Source organism: Ursus americanus, chromosome 6 (assembly GCF_024610735.1).
Source record: "Ursus americanus isolate L20-20 chromosome 6, mUrsAme1.1.p, whole genome shotgun sequence".
NCBI lineage: Eukaryota > Metazoa > Chordata > Mammalia > Carnivora > Ursidae > Ursus > Ursus americanus.
In genome coordinates, this window is record NC_142132.1 from 40,273,272 (window position 1) to 40,283,335 (window position 10,064).

Sequence of the window (10,064 nt, forward strand, 5' to 3'; positions counted from 1 at the left end):
GAGGATAGGTGGCAGGTAAAGTCATGGGAGTTGAGATTTTATGTGGCGAGTGAGTGTAGAAAGAGAAGAGAAGGGGGCTGTGAAAGAAATCACCAGGCATTCCAGCATTTAGAGGTCAGCAGAAGGAGGCAAGTAGGCACAGGGGTTGCAGAAGTGGCTGACAAGGTATGAGGCAAGTCAGAGGAATTCATTCTGGAATCCAAGGAAATAAAAAATTTCAGGGAAGGGGGGCGTCTGGGTGGCTCAGTCCTTAAGCGTCTACCTTTGGCTCAGAGTGTGATTCCCCGGCGTTCTGGGATCGAGCCCCAATCATGCTTCTCTGCTAGGAGCCTGCCTCTTCCTCTCCCACTCCCCCTGCTTGTGTTCCCTCTTTCGCTGGCTGTCTCTCTCTGTCAAATAAATAAATAAAATAAATAAATAAATAAATAAATAAATAAATAAATAAATAAAATCTTTAAAAAAAAATTTCAGGGAAGGGGGACTAATCCAATGCTTTGTATGTCAAGTAAAATGAGCACTGAGACCTGACCCTTGGACTCAGCAGCCTGAAAAATAGCCCCTTCCATGGCTCTTGTGGGGGGAGCCTGATTTGAGAAGGTTGAGGAAAGGAGAGGTGAGGAAACAGACTGGCGAGAGTAAGAGGCAGCAGACTTGATGCTGGGACCATGAAGGGGCTCCTCTCGGACAGATTCTCCCTCCTCAGTGCAGCTTGAGGTTATCTGCTGAGCGTGGGGGCAGAGGAAATGGCATGACTGTGGCCTGGGAGAGTTGAGGGCAAGCGGGCTAGGGAGACTAGTTAGCGTTGGTTTGCGCTGTTCTTCAAGCTGGGTCAGCTGCATGGACATAAGGGTGCAGCTGGTGGAAGCAGAGCAGTAGAGGGGTGTATGCAAAGGCCGCAGACACACCGTGGTCCCGTGTCTGGTGCGGGTCTCATCCCTCTCCGCTCTTGTCGTGTGTTCACCTCCTCCCTGCCCCCACTCCACAGATGGGGAGACAGCACAGACAGGAGTCAGGAACTTGCTCAGATAGCCAAGTTGGTAGGTGGCAGAGCCAGGATTTGAACCTAGGCAGTCTTAGCTCAACAATCCTGCTCTTAATCATGATACCACGTCGTAGCTCATGCTCCCACTTACCTGAGGGGGAATGATTTTAGTGACAGGCTACACTAATGTAATTGATGGGACAAAACCCAGTGACCTGGACAACATATTTTTTTTCTTTCTTAACACTCCAGGGAAAATCTTCTAGGTGGGGGGAAGTTGGGGTCCCAGGTTGAAGGGGACTCTGCTATCTATAATCCATGACTTCCGAGGTCCCTGAGGTCATCTTCACTGCCATTCCAGCACCCCCTGCTGTGGGGGGTGGTACACACATCCTTTCCATTGGCCAACTTTCCATTGGCCGGGACTCTGTCATATGGCTCCACCTAGCCACAAAGGAGGCTGGGAAGTGTAGTCTGGATGTATGCCCAGGAGGAAGGGGAGAACAAATTTTGATGGATGGCCAGCAGGAATTTCTGCCACACAGACATGGACTCAAAACTGCATAATGAGGGAAGAAAGTACAGGGGGTAAGTGATGATTAGTGAAAAGGTGGTAGGGCCCACGATGACAGGTCTTCACGGGCACAAAAATTTGTCGGAGTTGAGGTAACTGCAAATAAATAAGCTGGAAACATAAGTGTCAGTGGGTTATCTGAGCTTAGGATATTGGAAATGTAAGTTTTGGAGGTGATGCAGTTACTTGTAATGACAAAGACTACGTGTGAACACAGGAGTGGATGGCTAAGGTGGGGTGAGAAAGGTGAAGTGACATGGTCAAGGACCTGTTGAGGTCATAAAAAACATGGTAGGAAAGACCGTGGAAAGCCCAGAACTGACATGTCGATGAATAGGGGCGGCCCCTCCCTAACTGTTGCAGGGCCCAGGGAAAGGGTATAAATGGAGGCCCACATACCTTAGGTCTAAATATTTAAAAGGTATAGATTAAGCCACCAGACTTTAAATAAAATATGTCTGTCCTGTTACCCTGACAAATGTACCTTTATAACTTCCTGCAAGACTACATTCGACATGAATGTTCTGAGCCTCTGGGTTTTACAAGAACAGCTGCCTTGGACTTCTAGTCCCAGGCTCTGCCACACGTTGTGAGGGGCTTTTGGTCTTCACATCCAAGCTATAGCCCTACTTACACCAGCAGAAACCTGCACAAGCCCTGAAAGCAGGCTCAGTGCGGGTTGGGCAGGGCACCTCGAACAAAGCCCAGGAAACGGACACAGGAGCTGGGTCAACCCTTGGCCCATGGACTTCTCACCCACTGGGAAGAGGGACCTTCAGATGGGGGTGAAGCGGGCCTTCGTGCCATGGTCTCAGTGGCAGACTTCTTAGGAGTCAGTAGATGATGGCAGAAGGGATAGTAGGGCATCTGGTCACGTGTCTCAGAGAAGGGGCAGGATGTCAGAGAAGCGGTTAGAGGAGCAAGGAAGACACCTGGCCTCTATGGAGGCAGCCAGGTGAGCCAAGGCTATAGGAGATAGAGCCACGTGAGGGGTTCAGGAATGGACAGAGCTGTGTACCCTGTGCGTCACCACCGGCTCAGGCATGACGTAGAACTCTCCCATCACCACAGAGGTTGCCCTGTGCTAGCCCCTTATTACCACCCCTCCCTCCACCGTCTCTAACCTCTGGCAACCACGAACCTGTTCTCCACCTCTATAATTTTGTCATTGCAAGGATGTCGTATAAATAGAACCATACAGTATGTGACAATTTGAAATTGGCTTTTCCACTCGACTTAATGCCCTTGAGATTCACCTAAGTGTTGCATGTGTCAACGGTTCATTCATTTTTGTTGCTGAGTAGGATTCTGTGGTATGAATGTTCCCCAGTTTGTTTAACCATTCACCTACATTTTGATTGTAAACGGCTTTTGACTGCTGTAAATAAAGCTGATAAACAATCATGTACAAATTTTGGGGTGGACAGAAGCTTTCATTTCTTTGGGAAAAATGCAGGGGTTCAATTACTGGCAAAAACATGTTTCATTTTTTAAGAAACTGCCAAACTATTTTCCAGGATAGCTGTGCCATTTTTATATTCTCATCAGCAATGTATGAGAGGTCTTGGATTCTGTTTAGAATAATAAAACTTTATTATTCTAGATGCAACTAATTTGCAATACAGGACAGTATAGACATTGGACACATTGCTGGTAGCAAGGGGGCATAACTGGGAATTGGCTTTAGTATTAAATTCTACTTGATTCTATATCCTACTTTAAAGAGCTGTATTTAAATATGAATAAACATGGTTCTTAAAAGTGAAGCAATAGGATTTTCTAAAAATATGCAAATTCAAAAATCTCAGTACTGAATTAGGATTTTTTCCTCACTTTAATTTGAATGAATGAAATCTTAGCAGAGATAAGTACAGAAGGAAACTGCTGCCGAGTGCTAATATTTGTAACAAAAGAGATGACGGCAGTGGGGACTTTAAGCAGACCAGCATGTCCCTGGGTGTCAATGACTTAGAGGTTGCTCTCTGTCCTCCTAGGAACCAGCCCCATGCTTGGAAACGTTCACTTTCTCCCTCTGGGACTCAGTTTCTTCAGTTGTACATGGTTGGCTTGAACAAATTACTAAATAAAAACTACCCGGGCACTTATTAAAATGTAGATTCCCCTGCTCTCTCCCAGAGTCAGGTTCAGCAGGCCTAGGGTGCTGCTGGGAATTTACCTTCTACGAAGGTCCATTCCGAATCTGATGAATAGACAAATCTGGGAGAAACACCGCAAGATGGTTGCAATTATTGCAAAAAAAATCCTTTACTAGCCAATATGGAAAGCAAATCATGTTAAACAGGAAAAAATAAATTTTGTAAGATATTGTATAATGTTTATTGCTTAAAAAAAACCTAGAGAACATAAAACTACAGGGGAAAGGCCCAAAAATGGACAATAATTTTCCAAATTAAATAATAACTAATGACTAATTAACAACATTTAAAAGTCACTCCACAAAATAATCACTATTAAGTTTCTAGTGATTCCTGCTAAAGAATATATCTGAATATCTAATACATATAATTTAATATGTAATATAATGTGGATTATATATAGAGAACATATTATGTATATATACTTATATATCTATTCACACTAAGAGGAATCATACGGGGTGAATCCACACTTCTAGTTTTTAGAAGATTTTCTGAGCAAGTGTTGAACGCCGACACGCGCAGACCTACACCCCTCCTTTGCGGAGCTGCGGAGCTGGATTTCCACTGTGTGCGAACAACAATTTGCTTCTCTGTCTACTACTGACGGACATTTTGGTGGCTTCCAGCTTTTCACCATAACAATAAAAAAAAATACGGCGATAAATGTCCTTTTTTATATGCTTGAGTGAACATTTGCAAGAATGTTCATGGGGTCCGTTCCCCACAACTGGGTCTGCAAATGATCTGTCCATTTATAGTTTTCACGAACATTACCAAACGCCCCACCGAGAGCGTGTGCTCGTCTACATTCCCGCTACCGACACGGGACTCTGTCCACCATGCCCTCAAGCACTGGAGTTCATCAAATGTCATTATTTTATGTTTTGGTCCATATATGAAGGAAAATGCCTATTTTCTTTTAAAACTCAGTTTTGATATTGCTGTCAATTTAGGGGCCTCCGAAGACCTGTTCTTTCAGACCCACCTCTGCAGAGCTGGGGTCTAGTTGTTGCAGTTCTCTTCTGCTGGCTACTTTCTGAATCCAAGTACCAGAGAGCATGAGAATTCCTTTCCTCCTTCTCTGACCACATTCTGCTTTTAAACACAAAAAAAAAAACCAAAACAAAACATCTTATTGAGGCATGATTGATGTACAAAGAGCTGTGTATATTTAATGTATTTATTGAACGGGATGAGTTTGGAGATACGTATCCACCTGTGAAAGCAGCCCTACGATCTATGCCATAAACATATCCGTCACCTCCGAAAGTTTCCTCCTGCCCTCTTTGTGTATTGAGTTATTTATATGATTGTAATTATTAGTTTTGTGTGTGTATAGTCATCACAACCACATTCCTCTTGCCCTCCCACTGGCGGTTCCAGGTCATTGTTCCTCATCAGGATCCTGCATGTGACTCGGCCCCGTTGGGTGCAAGTCCAAAGTCTGACTCTGCTAAAGGGCACGGAGGGCTGTTGAATAAATGAAACTAAGACTCGGCTCTTGGGGGGCCCCTGGTTCCCTGCAGGGCTCTTTCTTTTGATTGGACCAGGAAATAAAGTGACATCCGTCTAGAACCCCCACTGAGCCACAATCCTATTGTCTTCAGGGGCACCTAATCCACTTGAGCTCTTACAAGCTCTGTCTCAGGTCACTGGCCTTGGGGACGCAGTTATAGTGGGGTGGCTCTGTCTGCGAACAGGCCAGAGACTGCCCAGGGCTCGGGGCAAGAAAGCAAGTGGCAGAAAAGGGAAGGCCCTTTGTTGACTCCCTCGCTGGGCAGCCAAGCGCTTAGTAACAAACAGTAAACAGAGGCAGCCGCGCCAGTGGCAGGGACGGCTCAGTAGAGAGACGAGCAAGAGATTCCTGCTTGTTGTTGGAAAATTGTCCGTGATGAAGGCCTAGCCCTGATCGTGATCACAGAGACTTTGGAAGCAGCCTCTGACTCAGGACACAGGTATTCTCAGTGCTGTTCACTTTTCTTCCATAAATCTGGGTCAGGGGAAGGGCAGATCCATTCACTAGCTTTGAGAATCGGGAGTAAGGATAACACAACTGGACTAAGCCCTGTGTGAGTGACTCTGCTGTATTATTTGGAATATTGTGTTCTAGGCTACTAGTGGGGCCGGATTCAAAAGGTGAATTTGCTTCAAAGCAGTAAAGAATGGGCTCAGGAGAGAAAACGCGGGGTTTAGAGGTAGACCAACCCTTGTGTGAATCATTGCTTTGCGACTCAGCCTCTGTTAGCAAATTCAAATTCAAAGCAAATGTTTTAATTTTCCCAAGACTCAGCTTCCTCATCTGTAAAATGGGGATAATAGTACCTACATTGTAGGGTTACTAAGGATACATGAGGTGACATATTTCAGGCACTTAGCACATGCTTAGCACTCCCCATATATTGGGGAGTAGCCCAATATATGATAATTGTCACTGTCTTTCAGAAATGGGTATTTTAGTTATGTTTAAAGAAGGTCAATGCTTTAGAGTCGAGTCTCAGGCTTTCTCTAATTGACTTCCAGAAAACAATGGGGAGAAAAGTGTCAGTGATTCATCTGACTTTTGTTTTTTAAGTAACAATTGAATTCAGAGATGAGGTGTGCTTATTTCTCCTGGCTACATCCTGTTATTTGCTGTGAGTTGTAGCTGAAACCAATGAATTAATCAATTCAGCAAAGTATCTCCGGGCTGCCAAGCCAAGTGCTAGGTGCTGGGGACACCTGTCTCTGCTCGGAGAATCTTCCAGGTGAGCGTAGGAGCTAACGAGGGGAGCCTGCATGACAACCTGCAGCAGTAGCGAGTACCAAAGTGGTGCAGGCTGCTGGAAGAGATGGTGTGTGAGCGGTGGGAACTAGTAGGATGTGGGAGGAGAGGAGTTGGGGCAAGCTATCTGAGACAGAGGAAAGCATGTGCAAGAGCCCTGTGGTATGAATAAGTAAAGTGTGTTCTGGGAATAGCAAGCAGTGTGGCGTGACTCTCACGAAGTGTGAGTGTGGGCATCTGAGAGGAAAGGAGACCACAGAGATGAACAGGGCAGAGCAAGGAAAACCTTCTATGGCTTGCATTCTGTTCAGAAAGTTCTGGAAAACCATTGATAATTTTAATGAGGAGATGTCATGATTGCCTTTAAATACTAGAAAGATTATTCTGGTAGTAATATACATGTGGGGTTGGAAGGGATGAAGCCCGGGATGAGGACAGACAGACTAACCTCAGGAAACAGCAGTAGGGATGTATAGACCCTCCAAGCAGGGGCTGCCAGCACTGCAAAAAGAAAGATAAACAAACATGCATACATATACATATGTATAAGTTTATTATAAATTTTATTTATATGAAGGATGTACATATTGCACAATTGATAAGCAGTAAAATTTATGACTCTTTATTGCAAATTCCGTATAGCCGGTCTATTCACACTGACTGCATACATTGATTTTGCTGAACTCTCACATCCTCAGTCAGTCTATGTTTGCAATTGACCAATGGGTATAGTTGCAACATGAATGTTGGCTGCTATTTTGTTTACGTGGACAAGGAAGAAGAAAGTTAAGCAATGAGGGTGAATGTTTTAACTTCACTCGTTTGTCAAAGACATGAGTGACTGCTGAATTGGATAACAGTTTTTGAATTCTGGAAGACCATGTCCTCAATTTTCGTGCTATTCACAATATAACGGCTCCATACATGCACACTTTTAATCTGAATTATTAACATTTTCTCCATCACTTTCTTAAGTCCAGATAATCAATGAAACAACAAACCAAAGCTTGTAGCTTTTTCCAGTTTCTGTGGTGTGAAACTCCCTCTGTGGTCAATTCCAAGCTCCCAAGATACAATCACTGAACACAGTTTGGAGAGATATGTCCTAGCACATCACTACACAGACTTTCTGCCACGCAAATGCAATTGATTTAAAGGAGCTGAAGAGCATTGACAATAATAAGATGTAGTAAAATAATGAGGAAATGGTGGGTTTTTAATATATTATGAATACAATTTATTTAATTGGAAGTTTATAGAACTTATTTTATTTTATTTTTTTGCAATGGCTATCTTTAACAACCAGCTTGCAAAATTCCTGGAGATTTAATTATTGGCTCTCACCGGTCAGTGGGAGTCTTCTTCAGCACAGCACGGGTCTAAGAGAGTTTTAAAGAGGCAGAACCCATGGGGGTGGGAATATGATTATCAGGGATGGGAGAAGCAGGGACCAAGAAAGGAATTAAGAAGAATATGTGCTTCTCTCTATGGACAAACATACCACTCGTCAAAATAAAGAAATGCAAGAGTGATTCAGGGGTACAAAGCAATGTTAGAGTCTTTGAAGAGACCAACATAGAAAGATAACCTTGGCTTTAAATAAAGAGTGGAGAAGGTTGAGGTTATTTGCAGTATTTTTTTTTTTAGATTTTATTCATTTATTTGAGAGAGAGAAAGCAAGCAGGAGCAGGAGCGGGCAGAGGGAGAGGGAGAGGGAGAAGCAGACTCCCAGCTGAGCAGGGAGCCCAACGAGGAGCTCGATCCCAGGACCCCGAGACCATGACCTGAGCCAAAGGCAGACGTTCAACCCACTGAGCCACCCAGGAGCCTCACTACTTGCAGTCTTGAAGAGAAGTGACTGGACTTTTTCAGATGCCAGCAGAACCCGTGCTCATTCCCCTGCCAGCGAGCCCCTATGGAGGAGGAGTGGGTCCTATACTTTGAATTCCCAGCATGGAAATCCCCAGGCCTGGCATATCAGTGCTCGATGGAATTTATTTTGGCTAAATTGGTCTGCATTCATCCTTTTATCTTGAAGGCAATGTTTACTTTGCCTTTCTAGAAAGTGAACGTAATGCTCCTCTCTTCAAACTGTGTTTTAAGTCTTCAGGAATATCTGAAAAGCGATATGAACCTTCTTGGGTGCTGCCCCTTGCCCATGCTGCCTCTCCATCAGTCCCGCTCAATGGACTTGAGGCTATGGAGGAAGGACAGGCCATGCTCAGAGGGTCTGGCTGGAGCAAGGGAGAACTCTTGGTGGGGCAGGGAAGCAGGGGGCAGGGGCACAGCCTGTAAGGGAGCACATATAAAAACATTCCTGTGGACCATCTCTCCCCCTCTCAATCTCCCTAGTCTCTGGCCCTGGTAACCATCCCTCTCCCACATAGTGTCCCCTTTTACAGGTCCCCTCCACTCACAGCTTCTGTGTTCAGGCCACACAGGCCCCCTGGATACTGTGCAGCTGACCCAGTTTCATGGCCTCAGTTCATAAGTCCTCCACCAAATTCCTCCCCTTCAGTCTAAGAGAGTAGTTACCCACGCACCCTGTAGCACTGACAAGCCCTAGGTAGGGGTCTTCCTGGCTACTTAACACAGTAATTCTACTTCCAAGTCTTAGCTGGCTGCAGCCATTGCCCACCTGTACCTGGTTCTTCCAAATAAGCAGTGGGACCCAGGGCAGTGCCATCTGTCACTTATACTGAGCAGATGAACCATCAGTGATCTTGTCAAAATGTAGATTCTGACAAAGAGGGCCCAGGGAAGGCCTGAGACTGCGTTTCTCCCAAGTTCCCAGGTGATGCCGTTAGGGCTGGTCTGAGGGATCACACTGTGACTGGAGTCAGTGCCACTGCAGGCCCAGGGGTGAAGCCATTTCTGCTCTCGAAAGCCCCGGTTCTGTGGGTTTGTCCTTACCCTATCCCCTGCCCTCGCCGTATATTCAACATTAATCTATGAACAGCTAGCGTTTATTGAGAAGCTACCATGTGTCAGATGTAATAACTCATGTTATAGATGATAAAGAGGAAAAAAATAAGTTACCCAGGGTAGACGGGCTCAGGCCTACTCTGACCTCAGAACCTCGCAGCCACTATATTTTGCTATTTCCATTTTTCTCTCTGTATTTACTGGCCCTGAGGTCAGTGTTTTTAGCTGTTTTCCTCCCTGACCTCTTGTGTCTGGGATTGTCTGGCTAACTCCCCTTCCCCGGACCTGGTCTTCCTTTTATTCTTGGTCACTGGCAGCTCTATTTCTAACTGCCCCCCCCCTTTTTTTCTTACCTAGTTCTACTGCTCTACTTCCTTCCCCCTGTAATTCCTTGAGTTCAAATGGTTATAATAGCCCAACATCATTGGAAATAGAGTAGGTAGTGAAGGAAAGCAGGAAGGAGATCTATAGAATGATGGAAAAGGATCAGTTCAGGGTGGGCTGTCGCCAGTCAAGTGGTAGATTTCGAGGCTAAGCTGTCAGAGCTTACTTCTCCACGGGCGCCTGGGTGGCTCAGTCGGTTAAGCGTCTGCCTTCAGCTCAGATCATGATCTTGGGGTCCTGGGATCCGACTCCCCGCTCAGTGGAGAGCCTGCTTCTTCC